Below are 24,043 nucleotides of genomic sequence, written 5' to 3' on the forward strand. Positions count from 1 at the left end.
ATGAGACTGATGGTCTGGGGTTTACCAGAACAGCTGGAGGGTGAGTTTCAGGATGAAGGGCGGCTGGACAGTTTTCCCTGGGCTTCTGTGGTCAGGAGGACCTCAGACTCCATTCCTTCATTTCAGCTGAATCCTCTTTGTAGAACAAACACAGTAACAGCACACCTGCCCTCCCCCCCCCAGACTCAGGCATGGGCAGCAGAGCTTCCTCAGTTGTGAATAGGGAGACTAATTAATTCACCCCAGGGCATAGCCTACATTGTTCAAGGATAAAAATATCTAGCAGCCCCACCCACATGCTCCAGACCAAGGGGAAGGACCTCATTACCTGGAAAAACTGAGCATTCTATTCCAGTGCAAAAGATGGACATTTCATGAAACATGAGACTTCTAACATTTCCTGGTGAAAAGACCCACCAAAAGGTTTTTTTTTAAAAAAGGATAAAAGTAAAAAAAAAAAAAAACTGCTATCCAATGAGATGAAAACTGCTATATCCCTGCCTGGGAAACAGACTTTAATAACTCTCAAGAATTTAAACTCAATTAGAGAGAATATACATAGCCAGAAGTGATTGACACTCCTGAATTTTCTGTGACTTAGAATGATTTAAAAACAATACCTCCTTAAAAGGGAGAACAGTAAAGAGATGAGAGGATGGATGAAAATTGAATGGGGTAAATGATCATTATATTAAGAGGTTCAAAGGACCTATTGCAATAGATGGGAAGAAGGGAGGAGGTGAGAAGCTTTTGAATCTTACTCTCATCATATTTGGCTTAAAGTTAACTTATGCATACTAAGTTAAGTTAAAAAGAAACTTATCTTAACTTTCAAATTGTAAAAGGAGAAAAGGGAGAAAGGGGAGGGGGGAGGAAAAGGTGAACCAACAGAAGTAAGGGAAGGAAGTAGGGGCAAAGGGAAAGGAGAAAGAAAGGGGAGGGGGTTGGATATAGGAGGGCAAACACACTGAAGGTAATGGTATTCAGAAACAAAATACTGGGGAATATGGCTAAAGGGAAAAAAAAGGGGAAAATTACAGACAGAGGGAAGATAACATGGAGGACAATGGGGTAATTATAACTTTGAATGTGAATGGGATAAACTCTTCCTTAAAATGTAAGCCAATAGCAGAGTGGAATAAAAACCATAATCCTACAATATTCTGCTTCCAAGAAACTCATTTGAAGAAGAGAGATACATATAGAGTAAAGGTCAAAGCTTGGACCAAAATATATTTTGCTTCAGCTGATGCAACAAAAGCAGGGTAGTAATCCTTATCTCAGACAAAGCAGCTGCAAAAATAGACAGCCTTAAAAGAGATAAGGAAGGAAACTATATCATCCTAAAAGGTACCATAGACAATAAAGTAATTTCATTACTAAATATGTATGCACCCAATGATATCACATTCAAATTCTCAGAGGAGAAGTTGAAGGAGCTACAGGAAGACATAGATATCAAAACTCTACTAGTGGGAGACCTCAACTTCCTGCTCTCAGATTTAGATAAATATAATCATAAAACAAACAAGGAGGAAGTTAAGGAGTTAAATAGATTGTTAGAAAACCTAGACATGATAGACATAGGGAGGAAATTAAATGGGGATAGAAAGGAATATACTTTTTTTCTGCATTAATACAAAAAATGACAATATACTAGGTCATAAAAACATAATCAATTGCAGAAAGGCAGAAATAGTGTATTAGATCTTTCTCATATCATAATGCAATAAAAACAACATGCAATATTGAGTCAGGGAGATATAGACCCAAAATTAATTGGAAACTAAATAAATTCCTTTTACAGAATGAGTGGATCAAACAACAAATTATAGAAAGAATTATTTCATCCTGGATAATGACAATAATGAAGCAACATACCAAAAGCTATGGGATAGAGCCAAGGCAACTGTCAGGGGATATTATATCTTTAAATGCTTACATGAATAAATTAGAGAAAGAAGAAATCAATGAACTAAATAAGGTACTAAAAATTAAGAAAGAACAAATTAAAAACCCCAATTTAATACCAAATTAGAAATTCTCAATATTAAAGGAGAAATTAATAAAATCAAAAGCAAGAAAACAATTGAACTAATAAATAAAACCAAGAGTTGGTTTTATGGAAAAAAACAACAAAATTGATAAACTTCTGTTTAATTTGATAAAAAAAGAAAGAAGAAAACCAAATTGCTAGTATCATAAGGAAAAAGGTGAACTCACACCAATGAAGAGGAAATTAAAGAAATAATTTGGAATTATTTTGCCCAACTATATGCTAATAAATTTAATTATCTAAGTGAAATTGGCGAATATTTACAATAAGATAAGTTGTCTATATTAAATGAAGAGGAAATTAAATACCTAAAATAACCCTATCTCAGAAAAAAAGAAATTCAATAAACCATTTTTTAACTCCCTAAGAAAAAATCTCCAGGGCCAGATGGATTCACAAGTGAATTCTTTCAAACATTTAAGGAACAATTGGTTCCAATTCTATATAAACTCCTTGGGAAAATAGGTGAGGATAGAATTCTGCCTACCTCTTTCTTTGACACCAATATGGTCCTGATACTTAAACCAGGAAGAGTTAAAACAGAAAAAGAAAATTATAGACCTATCTCCCTGATGAATATAGATGCCAAAATCTTAAATAAAATGTTAGTAAAAATATTTTAACAAATTATCACTAGGGTAATACATTATGACCAAGTAGGATTTATCCCAGGAATGCAGGGTTGGTTCAATATTAGGAAAACTGTTAGTATAAGTAATTATACAAATAACAAGTCTTTCAGAAATCAGATAATTATATCAATAGATTCCTACTAAAACATTAGAGAGCATAGGAATAAATGGATTATTCCTTAGAATAATAAGCAGTATCTATCTGAAACCATCAACAAGCATTATATGCAATGAGGATAGGCGAGAGGTATTCCCAGTAAGATCAGAGGTGAAACAAAGATGCCCATTATCACCACTACTATTCAATATTGTATTAGAAATGTTAGCTTCAGCAATAAGAGGAAAAAAGGAAATTGAAGGAATTAGGATTGGGAGGGAAGAGACAAGACTCTCTTTTTGAGATAACATGATGGTATATCTAGAGAATTCCAAATAATTAGCAACTTTAGCAAAGTCACAGGATATTAAATAAATATTCATAAATCCTCAACATTTCTATATATGACTAGCAAGATGAAGCAGAAAGAGCTAGAAAGAAAAGTCCCATTCAGAGCAACTTTAGACTTTAAAAAAACACCTGGGAGTCTACCATCAAGTCAGACTCAGAAATTTTTTGAAAATAATTAAGAAACACTTCTCACACAAATAAAATCAGATTTAAATAATTGGGTAAATATCAACTGCTCATGGATAGGGTGACCTAATATAATACAAATGACAATTTTACCAAAAATTAAATTACTTATTTAGTGTCTTACCAATCAAAATTCCACAAAAGTTACTTTAATGAGTTAGAAAAAATTTTAAGTAAATCCATATGGAGAAATAAAAAGTCGAGAATTTCCAGGGACTTAATGAAAAAAAGTGCAAAAGAAGGTGGCTTAGCCTTACCAGATCTAAAATTATATTATAAAACATCAGTCATCCAAACTGTCTGGTATTAGCTAAGAAATACAGTGGTGGATCAGTGGAATAGACTAGGTGCAATAGTAGGAAATGATTATTGTAATCTGCTGTTTGATAAACCCCAAAAGTCCAGCTTTGGGGAAAAAAAAAAACTCTCTCTTTGATAAAAACTCTTGGGAAAATTGGAAATTAGTATGGCAGAAACTTCAATTAAACCAAGACCTCATATCTTATACCAAGAAAGATCAAAATGGAAACAGGATTTAAACATAAAAAACAATATTATAAGCAAACTAGGAGATCAGAGTAGTTTACTTGTCTGATCTATGGAAAGGGAAACAGTTTATGACCAAGGAAGAGATGAACATCATTTAAAAAAACTAGGCCAGTTTGATTACATTAAATTAAAAAGCTTTTGTACAGATAAAACCACCGTAACCAAGATAAAAAAAAAAATGTTGTAAATTGGGAAACAATTTTTATGACTAGTATTTCTGACATAGGACTCAAATTTTCCCAAAAAGTCACTCCCCAGTTGACAAAGGGTCAAAGGATATGCAAAGGCAATTTACAGATGAGGAAATCAAAGCAATCCATTTTAACCATAAAAAATTGCTCTAAATTACTAATTATTAGAGAAACACAAATTAAAGTATTCTGAGGTACCACTGCATACCTCTCAGACTGGTCAATATGACCAGAAAGGATAATGATCAATATTGGAAGGGATATAGGAAATCTGGGACACTAAAACATAGTTGGTGGAACTCTGAACTCACCCAACCTTTCTAGAGAGCAATATGGAATTATGCCCAAAGGGCAACAAAAATGTTCATACCCTTTGATCCATCAATACCACTACTGTCTCTATACCCTACAGAGATTATGAGAAAGGGTAAAAATAAAAATATTCATAGCATCCCTAGTTGTGGTGGCAAATAATTGAAAATTAAGTGAATGTCCATCAATTGTGGAATGTCTTAATAAATTGTGGTATATGTATGTGACCAGGAGGGATGGGAATTGAGGGAAGCCTGGAAGAATTTTCATGAACTGATGCTGAGCAAGATGAACAGAACCAGAAGAACATTGTACACCCTAACAGCAACATGGAAGTGATGATCAACCTTAATGGACTTTCACATTCCATCAGTGCAACAATCAGGCACAATTTTGGGGGTATCAGCGATGAAGAACACCATCTCTATCCAGACAAGAATTGTGGAGTTTGAACAAAGACTGGAGACTATTACTTTTAATTTTTTTAAAAAAGTTATATTTCTATGCAATTTTGCTTTATCTTATACTTCATTTTTCTTAAGAATATTATTTCACTTTCATAACATTCACCTTAGATCAATGCATGCCATGCAAACAACATAAAGACTAACAGACTACCTTCTGTGGGGGGTTAGGGGGAGGGAAGCAAGATTAGGGGGAAAATTATAAAATTCAAAATAAATAAAACCTTTCTTTTATAAACAAACAAAAAATAATTTAAAAATTATTGGGCTACCTGAAAGTCACAATTTCTACAGGTAAATTGCCCTGATATTCTAGAAGCAGAGGGCACAATAGAAATTAAGAGAGTCCACTGATCTACCCTGGAAAGAGATCCGAAATAACAATCCCCAGGAATATTATAGCTAAGTTCCAGAACTCCAAAGTCAAAGAGAAAATATAGCAAGCAGTCAGAAGTACACAATTCAAATATTGTAGAGGTACAGTCAGGAACACAGAGGATTTAGCAAGAACTACAATAAGGGTTTGTAGGGCTTGGAATATATTATTCTGGAAGGCAAAACACCTTGGAATGCAACTGAGTATCAACTACCCAGCAAAACTGAGCATCCTCTTCCAGGGGAAAAGATAGACTTTCAATGAAACAGGGGAATTTCAAATGTTCCTGTTGAAACAACCAGAGATGAACAGAAAGTTTGATCTTCAAGTATAGGACTCAGATGAAGCATAGAGCGGAGGACAAGAAGAGTAAATTATGAGGGACTTAATGATGATGAACTGCATGTATTCCTGCATGGAAAGATGTTACTAATAATACAAAAACCTTCTCACTTAATAGAGCAGGTAGAAGGAGCTTTTCTAGATGAGACACAGGAGAGAGATGAATTTGAAGATTTAATATATTGTAACAATGGAGTCAATTGGCAAAAGGGAAATGCACTGGGAGTAAGAGAAAGGAGAGGTAGAACAGGCTGAGATATTTCATATAAAAATATTTCATGCAACTTTTGCAATGGTATGGAAGCAGGGAAGGTGAGGGGGAATGATGGAGCCTTCATTCTCATCAGAAAAGGGTCAGAGAGGAAATAGCATACACATTCAATAGGGTATAGATATCTTGAAGAAAAAGGAAAGAAGGGGGACAGGGGGAGGAGTGGGGGATGTGGGTGATAGAGGAGAGGGTAGATTAGTGGAGAAGATAGTCAAATATAACATTTCTTTTCTAATGTTTGCAAGATGCTGGGATTGGTCTGTCCAGGACCACAGGGCCAGGTGGTTGCTGGGTCTCTGGGGTGGGATGTGGACTTGGGGCCTCTTGACCCCAGGGCCATTGCTCTGTCTGCTATGCCACTAGGCTGCCCCACAACACATTTTTGAAGAGGGACAGAATGAAAGGAGAGAAAAAATATAATAAATTTTAATGGGGAGGAATGGATGGAGGGAATTACAATCAGCAACAGCAACTGCAGAAAAAATATAGAAGTAACTTCTATGATGGAGTAAGGATAAAGAAAGTGATCTACCCAAGACAGAGCTGATGCTATCAGAACACAGACTGAAATACATTTTTTTCTCTTTCTTTTACTTTATTTCTCATGCGGTTTTATATTTTTGTGGAGGAGGGAGTATTATGTTTACTTTTAAACAAGAATATTTTAGTAATCTAAATAAATTAAAAGAAAAAACAAATAATTATTTGCAAAGCATCTTATTCCAAGATTTAATGGATTCCTGGTTTCAGAAGAATATTTATCCTTTCCTATTTTCATCCCACATAATCTTCATGGAGAGCTTAATATATCTCTACTTGTAAGTAGCCTTATTCTCCCTTTTGTTATAAAAGTGTCAGAAATGATAGTGTTAGAGAATACTACAGTCTATATGTGTGAATATATTCATACTACTAACTGAAAAATTTTCCCATGGCTAGATGGAACTTACCACATGATTTCTTACAAATCTTTTTGTTTCTGACTCACTATTCTTCATTGTGATCGATAAAGAAATAAAATAAAAATATGTGAAGATATATATTTTCCACATAATTTCTAAGTATGTTAGTAACAGTGACACCTCTATGGATACAAGCATTAATTTTCAATTACTCCAAGCTGCCTGTTTTAGAAAAGGCCATTGATTTTTCATAAATATTCTTCAAGTTGCATTCTATACTTTGTCAATAAGGAAACATAATGATGTCAGAAAAAAAACAAAATTGCAAAGGAATGAGGTCTGGTAGGTATAGTATATTAATAATTATTTGTACATTAATTCATTATGCATTTGCTAAGTGTTTCCTAGAGTTAGATGCTAGAGAAATTAAGAAAATATTAGCAATGATATGCGTGACTGGAATAGTAGGAAGAAAAACCAAACTGGAAAGCTGGAAAAGTACCAGAGGGATAGCCTATGTGAGATATGGAATTTTTAAAGAGTTAAAGCAAAACTTCCAGAGTACTAAATATGCTTTGTAGGATTAAAAAGGGATATATTTAAAATTCAAAATGACAAAGGTATGAGTAATTTCTGAAGTATACAAGTTTAGGGTTTGTCCACACTAATGAAATCGAGGTAAAGCAGTAAAATCATTCCCTCTTGTTAGCTATTATGCTTACTTTCCCCCAATCATATTCCAGATGCTGTCTGGTGATTTTTTTTTTTTGCTGACCTGCCGTATTTATCCATCCTGCTATATTATTTCTTCAACCCCTAGCTACTGTAGAATCAGGAAGAAATAATCAACCCCAATACTTCATTTCAAAAAGAAACTTTCAAGGAATAAATTTTGGTAGCTTGACTATTAATTCCCTTTACAGAAAATCCTCTGATGCAATTAAATAAATGAGTTGATAGAAGAGGTCCCATAAATTGAGGGTGGGGGATGGGAAGCATGCTATCTTCATAAATTTTGAAAGGAGTAGGGAAGTTTAGCTTAGAAACAAAGATAATTGAACATTATGGCAGACTTTCATAACTTGAAAGTTTATAATGTGATGATAGTTACTAAACTTGTGGAAAGTTATTAAACAGTGGAAAGAACTAGAACTTTGCTTCAACATAAGGAAACATTTCTATAAATTAGAACTACTTAAATATATATTAGATTGCTTTAAGGATCACTGAAGGTTTCCAAGTCATTTGCCAAGGAGGCTGTCAAGATGTTTTAGGTTTTAGTTAGGCTGACATCTGGCTCATGTGACTTCCAAGGGGCTTTACACTGCTGTAATTCTATGATTTCAAGATTTTCTGTAGCATAGTTCACCAAAATGATCTGATAAAATAGATCATTGTTCTTGTTAAAAATTAAAGTCTCATCAATTTCTCTTTTGATATAATGACAATATAAAGCCTGGTTTAAAGAGATAAACACTTCCTTTTTTTGTAGTCCTATTTTGTAGTCCTATCTCTAGTGAATTGCTGTTATGTTAATTAATCATTCACTTATTTCTTGTGCTTGTTTCCCATTTGTATATTATCTATTGAGTTTCAAGAAACCTCTGGGGCCACAGAGGTACAGTTTAGGCATTTCTAGACTATGTAAGGATTTGATCATAAGGATTAGTATAGGGACTGAATTTCTTATTTCATTGGAATAAGGACCTCCTGAGTGAAAAAACTCCCTCTAACATTGCATATTCTGCGTATAAAAATATATTATTGGGGTTGATTAGGGTCTTGGGATACTAAATGAATCACTTAGAGAGAAATAGATAGCACATGTTAGAAACTGAACTTGAATAGAGATTTTCCTAGAGAGGAAGCAGGTTTTTTTATGAAACATTTTCCCATTTTCCCTTGGCAGTCTCAAATAAGATATGATGGACATTCTTAGGTCAGTGAGGAAAGGTTATGTATTCTTTGCATGAATTTCTATAATTTACAATTTAAATACAGGATAATAAGGAAGCTGAAATTGAGTCAGGTTGTGTGATTATAGTTTTAATAGCCACATGCACCATGATTTGGAGTAAGCAGAGGGTATATCTAAATAAGTAAATATAAATAGCACTTAAGGAACAAGGGAGCCATGCTTTAGCAGTTAGATGTCCCAGCGGATAGTGTGATAGGACTGGAATCAAGGATGCCTGAGTTCAAATCTAGTCTTTTCAGTATGACCCTGTACAAATCATATAAAAGCTTTTTTGGTTTAATCCACTAGAGAAGGAAAAGACAAAATACTCTAGTAGCATTTTCAAGAAAACCATATGAACAATTCACAAAGAGTCAGACACAACTAAAAGACTGAACAAAGTCACACTTTTCACTGAGGGTTTTTGTAGTGTGAAGAAAAATAAATATGACCTCTTTTTGAGCTCCTGAGTTTGAGGAATGAGTGTATTTATTTGCCAATTTACCATATATGGAAGAAAAAGATAAAGATTACATGCAAAGATTTGATGTTAGGGACAGATAGGACAATGGCATGTTCATGTTAATGTGGGGGGGAATTTCGTAAATGCCAACTAAGGAAGGATCTGGAATATTTAATTCTATCTTTTTCCTATGTTGAGGTGGATAAGGGAGAAGCAGATTTTATTTTAAACTATCTTACAGGATATGAAGATACAGATAAAAGAAGAAAGGGGAGGAAGAGATCAGAATAGACCACAAGAGAAATTAGTAATGGAAAAAGATTTAATAATTACATGTACAAAAGATAAAAAAACTCAATTCACTAAGTTTACAAATATATACATCTCTCCTTTTCCATATATACACACATAAACACATACTCAAATAGATCTGTAATGTGATCAATTTAAATATCCTCTATGAAAGCAGATCACAACTCATCCATTCCTGCCCATCTTATGTTTCTATGCCTATCCATATCCTTCAAGATCATCAAAATAAGGTCATTCATTTACTCCTGAGTCTGAGATGGTACCAGTAGTGCATTCCAACTATTTAACTTTTATCCTTCTATCACATGATAGGTTCAACTTCTTCATTTCTTTTACTTTTCTCTATAACTTGGCATTTTTAAGTTTTTACACATGGCTCATGCCCACCATGTACATCATAATTGCTTTTACATAATTTTTGTTGTTCAGTTGTTTTAGTCATATCCAACACTATATGATTCATTTTAGGGATTTTCTTGGCAGAGATACTGGAGTAGTTTGCCAATTCCTTCTTGAGTTTATTTTGCAGCTGAGGAAATTGAGGCAGACAGGCTTTCATGATACTCATTTTTTAATTCTTTGGTACCTCTAGAGTTCTATAACTCACAGATATAAAAAAGATGCAGACTAGAGATGTATGGGAATACTAGGATTGAAGATAGAAAAACTCTGGTACTTATTTATTAGTGATGTGGTTTAGAGCCAATCACAATCTCTATGTGCCTCAGGCAGCTCCCTAGGATTTACTTTCTAAGGCATAAGGTACTTCTCATGCTGGCAGCTCCTTATTGCTGGTAAATTCATAGATCCTTTATAAAACAGAGAGCTAGATTATTTATCTAAATAATATTATATGTTACAGACCTTAATCAGATATCATTTAAATTGGATTTGGAGAAAAGAATAGCTTATTTTCATGTGATTATGGTTTTCGCATCCCTCATCTTACTATCTTCTCCCCCCCTGCCTATGCACATACTTATATTTAAAGGACTTACCATTTCATAAGTGTGAATACTACCTGTCACAACTGAAGGTCATAGCTCTACATACTGGTAATCTCCTTGAGTTACTGTGGCTGAAAAAAAAGGATTATTACATGGGGTTCACTTTCTACTAAGGGGTTTCTCTGATCCTAGCTAGATTGGTATCAGATGATAGTCCCACACTGGGTCCACTGCTAGGCAGAACTTTATTTAAATCCTTTCTGGCTTAAAAAAATATACCAGAGTTTACACTCTGCTTGTATAATCTTCAAGAATTCAAGGTCATCTTTATATCACAATGAGACACTAGATTAGGATATAGAATGGTTTGTGCATATGTTTATATACATGTATGCAACTAGATATACATATATACACTCACAAAATGCATACTTAGATGTTTACAGGCTATAACTTGGTGGCAAGATAAATTTGTATGTATATATGTAAATATGCATATATATTACATATATATGCAAATATATAGACATCTGTAGTATCCACCAGTAAAAGACATATCTCTTCATTGATATTTTATCTAGAATATAAGCACCTAGATGAATGGAAATCTATTCAACTATATGAGTGTTTCCTAGCATCAAAGAGAGTGAACACAAGTGTAGGTAAAATATTTCTAGAACTACTGAGGACGATAACATCAACAGAAACCATGTACCTCCTCCCCACTCTATTATATTATTTAATTTCTTTATCACTACTGTGGAATGCATTTGATAATATGGTCATATTTAATTAGCCTGGAATAATATAATACATTTACTTTGCAAGAACAGTGTCAATCCTAAGCAGGAAGCATTCTATTCCAAGAGAACATGATGTGAAATATAGTTCATTTGTGCATGAAAGCAATAATACATGGGCTAAAGTGAAATGATCACAAACAGCACAAAAGGTCTAGAAACAGCATTTAGATCTTACAAGCTATTCTGCAGTCTGTAAAGATTGACTTGTACAACTCCATCTCTTCAGTCACATCTACAAATACAGAGAGGAGTAATCAGTAACATTCTCATAAAAAGAACCTTGCATGAAAATAGTTATATGAAATTAATGAATTATTATTAGCCATTTTATTAACAATATTATTTCTAAACTTATTATGGTTAAGGTTAATATTATTTTTTACTGACTACTCTATTACACTTTATATAGTATTACCACATTTGATGTGTACAACAGTCATGTGAGGTTGATGTTGTCCTTATTTTACACACAAGGAAATTGAGACACAAAAAGAGAAATTATTTGCTCAGGGTCACAAAGGTAGGATTCATAGTTAGGTCTTCCTGACTAAAAGTTCCAACTTCTATTACTTGTATCACCTAAACTACAATATTCTGGTAGTTTCCTAGCTAGTAGATGACAATGTAGAATTAGAATTAGAGATATTAAAACTAAATAAATGTAATTAGAAGTCTTAAAATATAGAGATAATGAATGTATCTTTGAAATCTGCTGCAATTATCAAGAAAATATAGAGTGAAATGATGAGAGGGTCCAAGACAATGTTTTTATGGGATCTTATGCTTAAAGAAAAAGAGGTACATAATCTAGAAAAAATTAAATGGAGCAAATAGATATCATTAGAATCAGAAGAGTCAAGTGGCACATATGTGAAGGGTGAATTATCTTTTAAATATTTTTTCAAGTAATTAGAACTAACATTTGTATATCAGTAATTATTTTTAATAAAACCATAAATTTCTTAGAGGTGGATGGTATCTCAGAGTTCATGGACTCCAACTCCCTCATTTTGCATATAAAGGAATTAAGTGCCAGTGGAGTTAAGTGATAAACCCAAAAATGAACTATAATGTTTTTTTGTGAAAGTTCCTTAATTGTTTCTGTCATATTACTAAAATAAGTGCTGTAAATTTCAGTTAAGGTAATTTCAGAATAGTGAGATAGTTCAAAAAATCTTTGATGATATTAATGCACTGATAAGAGCAATTTCTTTTCTTGAGAAGTGAGTTTCCATAGGTAATTGTGTGGTTCTTGGGTGATAAGGACTATGTAAAAATGACAATTCTAACCATGACTAAAATGCCAGTTATTAATACATTGAAGAAGCTAATTCATATTGTACTATTAACCACAACTATACATGAATTTGGAAAAAAATAGAATTAGGGAACATGGGATATAAAGGGAGAAAATAATGTATCTTGATGGGCAATTAAAAATGTATAGAAAGTTATTTTTCATTTTCTAAAAAAATTATTGCATTAATTACTTGTAATAATTTAATTTGATTAACAGAGGAAATAATCTAATAAATCATTTTGCCTGCAAAAGATAAATATTGAAAAAGATTATAGTAAGGACAATGCCCCCCCAATCTCCTCAAACTATCAATCAATAAACAAATGCTTATTAAGCATCTAGATGATAAAAATTAAATTAGGATCTCTGTAGTTCAGAAGCTATAGAACCTGTCCTATGAATTTAAGCTTGAGCTATTAAACTCCCAGCCCTGTGATCTGTTTTTACCCGATTTCACAAGTGGTGAAAAACTCCCAGAGAGGAAAGTCACTCTTGAGTTGCAGTTTGGCACCTACTTTGTAACTTAAAAGATTTGAGGAGTTGTTTGGAGTACTGTTTAATTTAGTGAATTCCCCAGATTGTAATCTGAGATAGGCGCTAATCTCAAATCTCCATTTACTGTCCCATAATTGCAAATCACCATTTTAATCTTATAATAGACATAAAATTTGCTATCCCAAAGGCTATGTGGACCAAAATATAAATGTATTCAGAAAAGTAAGAAAATATAAGAGGCAGAAACCAAATGGCAGGGAGAAGCCAGGAATTTCCTTAAAGTCTTCCAGGATTCCCTCATAAACAATGTAAATCAAGCATCTAAGAAGATTCTGGAGTGACAGATCCCTCAAAAGAATAGAGTTGAGCATTATCTACCAAGTCTATCTGTCTCAGATAGAGAGTAGCCAGGAGAGGGGAACAGAGCTCAGGGCAGGGATCTGAAATCAGTAGAGGTGGCTACAGAGAGGGCCAGTTCATATTGGCTCTGCAAGTCAACTGGGAGGGCTCAAACACAGGAACCCCAGTCCCATTTTAAGCTAGCATGACTGAGATGGAAGCTACTAGTATTTTCAATGTGGACGAAGGTAGCCCAGAGAGCAAGTTAATAACATTCTCAACATAAAAGACCCCAAACCAGCAAGTAAGGCACTTGCATTCTCAGTGTAGATGGTCTGTTTCTGGGATAGCCTCAGTCCAGTGAGCAGAACATTAGTGTTCTTATCAGGGAAGATCTCAGAGTGGACCCCCTCTCCCCAATACAAGAAGTGAGGGATGGCAGAGTCCAAAATGAGTAAGAAATGTCAGAGAAAGGCTGTGCCAATAGAAAGCTTTGATGGTAAGAATAGGTAGAACTTTATTACAGAAGAGGATAGTAAAAATGTACTACCTGTAAAGCCTCAGAAGGGAAAGTCACCTGCCTAAAAAGACTCCTTGAAAGAACTCAAAAAGGATTTTAAAAATCATGTAGAAAAACTGGGAAAAGAAATGGAAGAGAAATTCTACATCTTATAAAAGGAAGCACAAAAATTAACTGAAGAAAATAAATCTTTTAAAAATACCATTAGGCAAATGCAAAAAAGATAATTCCTTCAAAAATACAAAAGGGAAAAAATGGAAAAAAAATAAAATTGATCAAGATAGTAGAGTGAAAGCAGTAAAACCCAGGAAGTCTCCCCCAGACCACTACAAATACCCAATGATTCTAATCAAATTCTGGAGTGGAAGCATTCACAGAAAGACTGAGTGAAACAATTTTCTAACTTATGACAACCTGGATGATCCATGGGAAGTGTCTGTTACACCAGAGTTAGAAAGGGCTATGGTCCACAAGCTGCATCAAAACAAACTGGTTCCAGCCATTCAGGAATAGACCTCAGGGCATCTGGGTTTCTGGGGATGCTTGAGTCCATTGCAGTGCTGGCAATTTTGATATCTCTCAGCCCAGGGATTGCCAAGGACATTTGGAAGATCAGTGGGAAATTCTCCTGCACCTGAGTGAACACAGAGTTTAGTTTAGCACAGGCATCAGCACAGACCTGGCCCTGGGAACAAAGAGCAGTCCCTGTGCAACCACCTGGTAAGGGGATTAGGAGAGACTGCAGAAATCTTTTTGCTATCTCTGCAGCAGGATTCTGTGGCTTTGCCCAAACTCAGATACAGATAGCAGTCTGGGTCCCAGTCTCAAGGAAAGAAGCTTTATTACCATAGTGGAGCAAGGACCCTCCTCATAGTTCCAAGGCAGAGGGGAATGCTTGGTGCACAGACCAAGGCACAGACCAGAGAGCAGTCAGAACTCTCATAAAACCTTGAAGGAATTGAGGTCCCTGGGAGAGAGTTCCTGAAAACAGCTGCAAAACCATTAAAAGCTTGAGAGCATGTGTCCTCCTCCCTGGAAGCTGAGTCAGATCTTAACAAAGCAAAATTAGGGGAAAAATTGTAAAACTCAAAATAAATAAAACCTTTCTAAAATTAAAAAAATAAAAATTACCTCTTATGTAAAGATACAATCATTTTTATGTTAAAAAACAAAAATAAAATCATGTCAATGGCTTCCTAGTACCCTATGAGTAAACTTCAAATACATTTCTTTTCTGAGTTTGTAAAAAAAAATCAAGTCATAGACTGTAGAAATGAGCAAACAACAGAAGAAAAACAATCTGATCATAGACAATTACTTTGATCCTGTAGGGTATCAAATACATAACAGAAGACAACAAAGTCAAAGTTTTTAAAGCCTCTAAGAAAAATATGAATTGGTCACAGGCTATGGAAGAGCTCAAAAAAGATTTTGAAAATCAATCTAGGGAGGTGGGGGGGGAATTGGGAAGAGAAATAGAGTCTTGCAGGATAATCATGAAAACTAATTCAGCAGCTTGGTGGAGGTACAAAAATATTAAAGAAAATGACATGTTAAAAACTTAAACATCAGTTTAGGTCAAATGGAAAAAAATATGCCAAAAAGGCCAATGAGGAAAAGAATTCCTTAAAAATCAGCATTGGTCAAGTGGAAAAGGAGATAAAAATGTCTCTGAAGAAAATAATTCCTTCAAATGTAGAATGGTGCTAAGAGAAGCTGATGACATTCTGAGAAACTAAGAAACACAAAAACAAAACCGAATGAATGAAAAATTAGAAGAAAATGTGAAATATCTCATTGGAAAATAGATTCAGGAGAGATATTTTGAAAATTATTTGCCTACCTAAAAGTCACGATTAGAAAAAGAGGTTAGACTTCATTTTTTCAAGAATTCATCTAGGAAAATTGCCCTGATAGCCTAGAAGCAGAGGGAAAACTAGAAACTGAGGGTATTCACCAATTACTTCCTGAAAGAAATTCCAAAATGAAAACTCCCAGGAATAGTATAGCCAAATTCCAGAACTCTCAAGTCAAGGAAAAAATATTACAAGCAGCCAGAGAGAAACAATTCAAATATCCTGGAGCTACATTCAAGACAACAAAAGATTTAGCAGCATCTATATTAGGGCCTTATTGGACTTGGAATATGATATTCAGGAAGGAAAGATGGACATTCAATGAAATAGGACATTTTCAAACTTTTCTGATGAAAGGACCAGAACTGAAGAGAAAGTTTGATCTTCAAGTACAGGACTCAGGTAAAGCACAGAATGGGTCTATGGGAAGAGCAAATTATGAAAGATTTAATGATATTGAACTGCTTTTATTCCTGCATGGGAAGATGATACTGATGTCACATTGTTTATTAGGGAAGTTAGAAGGAACACATATAGATAAGGCAGGACAGAGCTGAATTTGAATGTATGATATATTATAAAAATGGAGCTAATGGGCAAGAAGAGAATGTGCTGACAGAAAGGGAAAGGAGAGGTAGAATGGGTTAAGTTATTTCACATAAAAATGGAAAGAAAAATATTTTGCAATGGAGTGGAATAGAGGAAAGGTAAAGGAGAGTGACTGATCCTTCATTCTCATCAGAAGTGACTCAGAGTGGAAATAACATGCACAGTTAATTAAGTATAGAAATCTATCTTACCCTAGAGTAAAAAAAGGAGAGTAGAGGGATAGAAGAAAGGGGACAGTAGTGGGGGTGTAGGTGAGAGAAGAGAAGGAAGATCGTGGGGGAGGGTAATCAGATACAACACACTTTTGAGGAGGAACAGGGTCAAAGGGGAGAGAGAATACAATAAATGGGGGAGGGGAAATGGGCTGGAGGGAAATACAGCTAGCAATAGCAAATGTGGGAAAAATATTGAAGCAATATCTCTGATGGACTTATGATAAAGAATGCTATCGGCAGCCTCAGGAGGCAGCAGAGCCGTCTGCTCCGGCCCGCACACCACCTCGCCGCTCTGGCCCACACCCCACGCCGCACCCAGCTTGCTGACTGCACCCGCCTGGCCAGTCCTTCAAAGCAAAGCACATCCTAGTCTGCAGGGTATACTTTCCAGTCTGGGCCATCGATTTTAAGTGAAACCAGTAAGGAAAAATCTAAAGATCAAAAATCCGGCAAAATGGATTTGGGGAAAACAACCAGTGAATTAGGAGTCACAACTCTTCAAAACCAGCAGCTGTATGCTGCCGTGGCTAACACCTTTCTGGAACATATGTGTCGTTTGGACATCGACTCAGAACCCATCGTTGCCCGAAACACTGGTATCATCTGCACCATTGGCCCAGCCTCAAGGTCTGTGGAGAAATTAAAAGAGATGATTGAAGCTGGAATGAATGTGGCTCGTCTGAACTTCTCCCATGGAACTCATGAATATCATGCAGAAACTATCAAAAATGTGAGAGCAGCTACAGAAAGTTATGCTTCTGATCCTGTCTACTACCGGCCTATTGCTATAGCTTTGGATACTAAAGGACCAGAAATCCGGACTGGACTCATCAAGGGTAGTGGCATAGCTGAAGTGGAGCTAAAGAAGGGCCACACTCTCAAAATCACCTTGGATAATGCCTATATGGAGAAATGTGATGAAAATATCTTGTGGCTAGACTACAAGGTGGTTGCAAGGTGGTTGATGTTGGCAGCAAAGTCTTTGTGGATGATGGGCTCATTTCTCTTCTTGTGAAAGAGAAAGGTCAAGATTATCTCATCACTGAGGTGGAAAATGGTAGCATGCTGGGCAGCAAGAAGGGTGTAAATCTTCCTGGGGCAGCTGTAGATTTGCCTGCTGTGTCCAAGATCTAAAATTTGGACTGGAGCAAGATGTGGATATAGTATTTGCATCTTTCATCCGAAAGGTAGAAGATGTTCATGCAGTCCAAAAGATCCTGGGAGAAAAAGGAAAACATCAAGATCATCAGCAAAATTGAAAACCATAAAGGAGTCCAAAGATTCGATGAAATCCTGGAAGCCAGTGATGGCATCATGGTTGCTCGAGGGGACCTAGGTATTGAGATCCCTGCAGAAAAAGTCTTTGTTGCTCAGAAGATGATGATTGGAAGGTGTAATCGAGTTGGCAAACCTGTTATTTGTGCCACTCAGATGCTTGAGAGCATGATTAAGAAGCCACGCCCCACACGAGCTGAAGGCAGTGATGTAGCCAATACTGTCTTAGATGGAGCTGATTGTATCATGCTGTCTGGAGAGACTGCCAAAGGAGACTATCCAGTAGAAGCTGTGAGGATGCAGCACATGATTGCCTGAGAGGCAGAGGCCACCATCTTTCACTCGCAGTTGTTTGAGGAGCTTCGCCGCCTGACCCCTTTAACCAAGGATCCCACTGAAGCTGCTGCCGTGGGTGCTGTAGAGGCTTCCTTCAAGTGTTGCAGTGGGGCCATTATCCTTCTCAACAAATCTGGAAGGTCTGCTTTTCAGGTAGCCAGGTATCGTCCTCCAGCTCCCATCCTTGCTGTTACTCGCAGTTTTCGGGCTGCACGCCAGTGTCACCTGTACCGCGGCGTCTTTCCTGTGGTGTGCAGGGATCCTGTTCAAGAGGCATGGGCTGAAGATGTGGACCTCAGAGTTAATTTTGCCATGAAAGTTGGCAAAGCCCGTGGCTATTTCAAGAAAGATGATGTGGTCATTGTACTGAATGGTTGGCGTCCAGGTCCAGGTTTCACCAACACTATGTATGTGCTGCCAGTTCCATGAAAAAAGCATTTGCGCATCTTGTGTGGGTGACTTCAGCAGCCTCACTCCTTGTCCCTGCCTGCATCCATTAGATCTGCAGCTTTTAATGTTGTCAATTTCTAGTTATTAGAGGCTTTAGACTACACTCTCGAAAAAAAATTAAAGCCTCTTAAAGAAACTTATATTAGACCTATCTTCCTCCTTCCCCACCTAGAAACATGTGAATCAGTTTAGCACGCCCCTGGTGGTGTGTAAAGGTAGAGCAACTGTGGCGTAGCTTGGGATAATCATCTTTGACATAGGGAATTAAAGTAAAATGTATCAGTGTTTTAAATTAATCTAGACATCCTGCATGCACACACTTAGGCACTAGCCACAGTCCCTCTAAATGCAAGTCCTCAGTGTGTATGGTCCAGTACATCTTTCGTGACCAGAGGAACCCTCCCTTTCTCCCCCTCCATTATGTAAATGAAAGTGTCATTTCACACACTTAAAGTTAAAAGTCAAATTAAAATAGAAGCTGAACCAGCTGCTAGAAATCAATATATTTTAGAGAATAATGTGATATTTAGTAATGGTGTTCTCTGATAAGGCACTCCTACCTTGGGGGGAGGAAGAAGCTCCCAGTCATAAGCCACTTTTTTTTCCTTCAGTTGGAGGAGGGAGCCTAGGATGGAAAGGAAATTCTTCCTGCATTAGTTCCTGATGGCTTAGATAGCAGGCCTTGCTACACTCCTTGCCCACTTCCCAATCCCCAGCCTCTCACATTGTGAGTGTTCCTGTTCACCCAATATTTCTCTTCTTTTTTCATTCTGGAACAAACTACACTCCTATTGTACTGTATTTGGCTGTAGAATCCATTATTGTCAATAAACACAAGCTGAAGCAAAAAAATAAAAATAAAAATAAAGAATGCTATCCACAAGGGGCAGCTAGGTGGCATAGTGGATAAAGCACCAGCCCTGGAGTCAGGAGTACCTGGGTTCAAATCTGGTCTCAGACACTTAATAATTACCTAGCTGTGTGACCTTGGGCAAGCCACTTAACCCCATTTGCCTTGCAAAAACCTAAAAAAATTAAAAAAAGAATGGTATCCATTCCCAAAGTTGATGGTATCTAAATACAGACTTAAGTGTACCATTTTTTCCTCTCACTTTAATTTTCTTGAGGTTTCTCTTTCTTTGGGGGGTGGATTATGTTTAACTTTACAACATAACTTTTGTAGTATTATGAAAAAGAAAGCAAAAAAAAGAACAAGGAGGAAATTACAGTTAACATCTATGGATAGGGGAAGATGCCATGAGAAAACCAGGAATGGAGAGGATCATAGAAAATAAAATAGATGATTCTCCTTCTAAAAAAATAGTTTAATCAAATGGAAAAATAAGATGCTAAAGATAATTGAAGAAAATAACTCCTTGAAGAATAGAATAGAATGGCAAATGGAGGTCTATGAGGAATCAAGAATAAGGTAAGCAAAATGAAAAAATTGATAAAATAGAAGAATATGTAAAATATTTCAATGGGGAAAATTGACCAGGAAAAATAGATCCAAAAGAGATAATTTAAGAATTGTGGAACTGCCTGAAAGTCCTGATCAAGAAAAAAGGTGCCTGAAAGGAAAACAGCCCTGATATTCTAGAAACTGAGAGTAACATTGTCAATGAAAGAATCCACTGATACACTTCTGAAATGAATCCCAAAAGGAAAAATCTTGGAGTCATATTCCAAAATTATCACATCAAGAAAAAAAAATTAATTCTGTGGATCACAGAACGAAACAATGCAAATACCAAGGAGCCATAATCAGGATTCTGCAAAACTTGACAGCATCAATTTTAAAGGATCAAAGGGCCTGTAATATGATATTCTGGAAGGCAAGGGAACTTGAATCACTTGAATCAACTACACAGAAAAACTGAACATATTCATGCAGGGTAATAGATAAACATTTAACAGAACAAGTGACTTTCAAATTTTCCTGATGGAAAAGCTAGAGCAGAACAGAAAATATGGTCTTCAAACATTAGATTCAAGATACATAAAAAGGTAAACATAGGCAAAGAAAAAGAATGTTATTCAATAAGTTTAAACTAGCTACATCCCTGATATCTCTCCTTCATTCTTGAAGAAGAAGAAGACCATCCATCCCTACATGTAGGATAATACTCATAACTCTTGAGAACTGAATCTCTGTTAGAGGGAATATTCTTAAAAGAAAGCATAGGCATAAATTGATTTTTGTTGGGATGATTTAACAAAATTAAACCATTTTTAAAAAGGGGTTATACTGAGATGGGAGGAAAGGAGAGGCAGCATGGAATAAATTACAATATATGAAGAAGTACAAAGGACCTATTATAGGAGAGGGAAAGAAGGGAGAGAGGGAGAATTGCTTGAATTTAACTTTCATTAGATTTGGCTCAACAAATTGGTAATATATGCTCTTAGTTGGGTTTAGAAGTTTATCTTAGCCTACAGGGAATGAGGAGGAGAAAAGAGGAGGGAAGGGGGGACTGATAGAAGAGAGAGAGAGAAGAAAGGAGGAGCAAAATAAAAGGGGAAAGAAAAGGGAGGAGGGGCTGACAGCAGGAAAGTAGATTGATTGAGGAGGGGTACAGAAAAAGTAATAGATCTTGAATGTTCAATCAACACTGAGTTATTAAAGGAAAGTTATGTGTTCAACAATAAAGTTACAATTGAACAGTTTAAGTTTACAAAATGCTTTACATGTTATTTTATCTTCAAAACAATTCTGAAAGTAAGGTAATATTATTACTTATAAATCAAGAAACTGAGGGAGAATAGGTCATATGCCCAGGGAGAAAAAAACTATTAAGTATTTAGTTATTAAGTATCAAATTCAAACTCAGGACTTCCTTATCCAGCACTATCTTATTTCATATTCCAGCACTTATTTCTTATTCCAGCACTATCTCCTGTGCCACCTGACTCTCTACCAAATTAGGGGAAGAGGTTAATGACAGCTGTGCTATCACAAATTATCCATTGTCAAATCTCTGGGTTGGATAGACTATTCATAATAGCCTGTAATTTTTCTTTTTTAAAAAAGTGGAAACTAGAAGAAGTTATACCTGTTGATAGATAAAATCACCTTGACTTTTAAAGTGGTAAGATAAGCTTTCATTATAGTCTTCATCTGATGACTCATCATTGCCATGGTAACAAAGGACTCTGAAAGCCTAGGATTTCTCTTAAACTGGAAAGGATTGCACTATGGAGCTGGTGACACACAGTATATCCTTTTTCTGAAGAACAATCTCTACATAATTTAGAGACTTTCATTCTTGTCCATCAGGTTTTAACTTTCATTTGTTCAACAGGCACTCATGAATACAATCTTTTAGTACAGGAAAGAATTATGAGGTGAATTGTTTGAGGGGGCAATATAGAAGGATAATCATAGACCCTTGAGGTATTGAAGTGTACATTAGTGAAGAGTATATTGTGGTCCATATGCCAAATGGCTATTGATTTTGTAACTTATTCATCAAAAACCCTTCTTTGACAAATGAGAAAACTAAGTACAAAAGAGGAAAAATGACTTTATTCAAGTCACACAGTTGATCACAGTACTGATACTGAAATCCAAATCCTCAAAGAATGCAAAACAGTCACAAAATTATATGCAAAATATTAAAGATTTCAGTAGTAATTAAATGAGATTGATATAAAGCTCCCTACATCCTGAGAAAAGATAGCCTAAATATTCAGAAGGAAATATTTTTGAATAATGTCAATATTGAAAGGAAAAAAGAACTGGGCTGAAACCAGAGGAGCTGAGTTTATATCTTAGCTCTACTAGTCACTCCCTCTGTAAGTTTGGGCAAATCAATCTGAGATTCAATTTTCTCATCTGGAAAATACAGTTGCTGGATTATACGTTTTGAGATCCCTGTTATCTCTAGGTCTGTGATCTTACAAATGAACAGATCTGTATTTATTGAGTAGTAAATGAAGAAGAAGTAGTCCAAGGTGAACTACTAATATAATTTCAGGGAAGCTTCTTAAAAGGGGAAGAGGCTGAATAAAAAGGGGGGAAAGTATTGTTTGATGCAGGAAATGTCAATATCTATTGCAATAGCTGTAAGCACAAAACTATTTCAGTAGATCTGCTAAGTTTGCTGTGTATCCAGGAAGAAATCTTAGAGTAATGGGGGTGAATTTAGGAAGCTGTGATTTTTTTTCCCCTGTAGAAAGAACATTGGTATGGGACTAAAAAGAAAACAAGGGAAATGAGATAATTGCCAACATTTTTATTCAGGAGTTTGGGGTTTTGATTGATAGGAAAGCTCTTGAAACCTTAATGGACAAAGAGTGCTGTTTAGAGTTTTAGTAAAACAAAGCTCTATCTGTGATCTGGGAAGTCACTTTTCCCAGCACTCTCCCCCTCCCCCTACAGTGAAAAGGCCTACTGTAATAAAATGGGATTCCCCTACACCTTTCCAAACCCCCACTCCTACACAAACACACACACACACACACACACACACACACACACACACACACACACACTCATATCTTCCTCTCCAAGTTGCTCTGACTGTTCATTAGAAAGAACTCACAAGTGCTATTATGAAATACAATCAAATAGAATTGATGCCTAGCCCTTGGGACTTGGTTTCCATTTTATCCAGGAGTAAGATTTAGAAATGAAAGCTCTAAAACCCCAATCCGCAGAGTAGGAAAGGGAAGCTAGAGGACGCCCCCACATGCACAAATACATTTTAAGGTGGTCTGCCTCTCATTCTTCTATTAGCCTGGAGTCATCAAACCACATAGGTAAGGGATCTTGTTCGGGTATAGAATCTACGTTTTCTACTGTATCATCCTCCCAAACCCCCCATTACCCCCCCATCCCAGTCCCTAAAAATCACTCCCATTTTCTTCTCATGAGCCCAATATCAGCTCCTTTAAAGGGCAAAGTGTTAAGCGCCGCCCGTGGTCCCAAAAGAACTGTCAATCCACGGGGCCGCGCCGCAGTGATTGGCGAGAAGGACAGCGTTGCCTGGCACCTCCCTCGCCCCCTTTCGGATTGCCAGCGGTCTTCTGGTTGGGATTTTGCTGGAATGTGGAGAGCGGGCTTTGGACTGACGCCTGAAACAGGTACAGGAGCGGAAACAGAAGCGGATAGCGGGGAAACCCTGCTGCAACTGAGACCTCTAGTCCAGTGGACTCAGAACCCTGAAGTGTATCGATCTCTTTCCTTGGCGAGTACAACTCTTCTAGAGCTTCAGCGAGCTGTTGTCCACAGAAAAGAGGAATTACAGATCCCTGCTCTCTACCATAATCACCCTCCCTTTCGCTGGTGGCAGTGTATAAAAAAGCACCTGAGCTTCTGTCACCTCTGAGCCTTTCCCCCTATACTGAAAAAACAGATAATGCTGAAAATGGCATGTGCAAAGGGCTCCTTGGGAGCTGTCTGAGGTGCTGAAGCTTTCCCAGGCTCCTTCTTTAT

General features: G+C 36.3%; 1 pseudogene; it reads left to right on the plus strand.

Annotated features, from left to right (window-relative positions):
• The first annotated feature begins 16,927 nt into the window (after positions 1–16,927).
• Positions 16,928–18,585, plus strand: LOC141516148 (pyruvate kinase PKM pseudogene; annotated as a pseudogene).
• Positions 18,586–24,043: the final 5,458 nt, after the last annotated feature.

Source organism: Macrotis lagotis, chromosome 3 (assembly GCF_037893015.1).
Source record: "Macrotis lagotis isolate mMagLag1 chromosome 3, bilby.v1.9.chrom.fasta, whole genome shotgun sequence".
NCBI classification, from domain to species: Eukaryota; Metazoa; Chordata; class Mammalia; order Peramelemorphia; family Peramelidae; genus Macrotis; species Macrotis lagotis.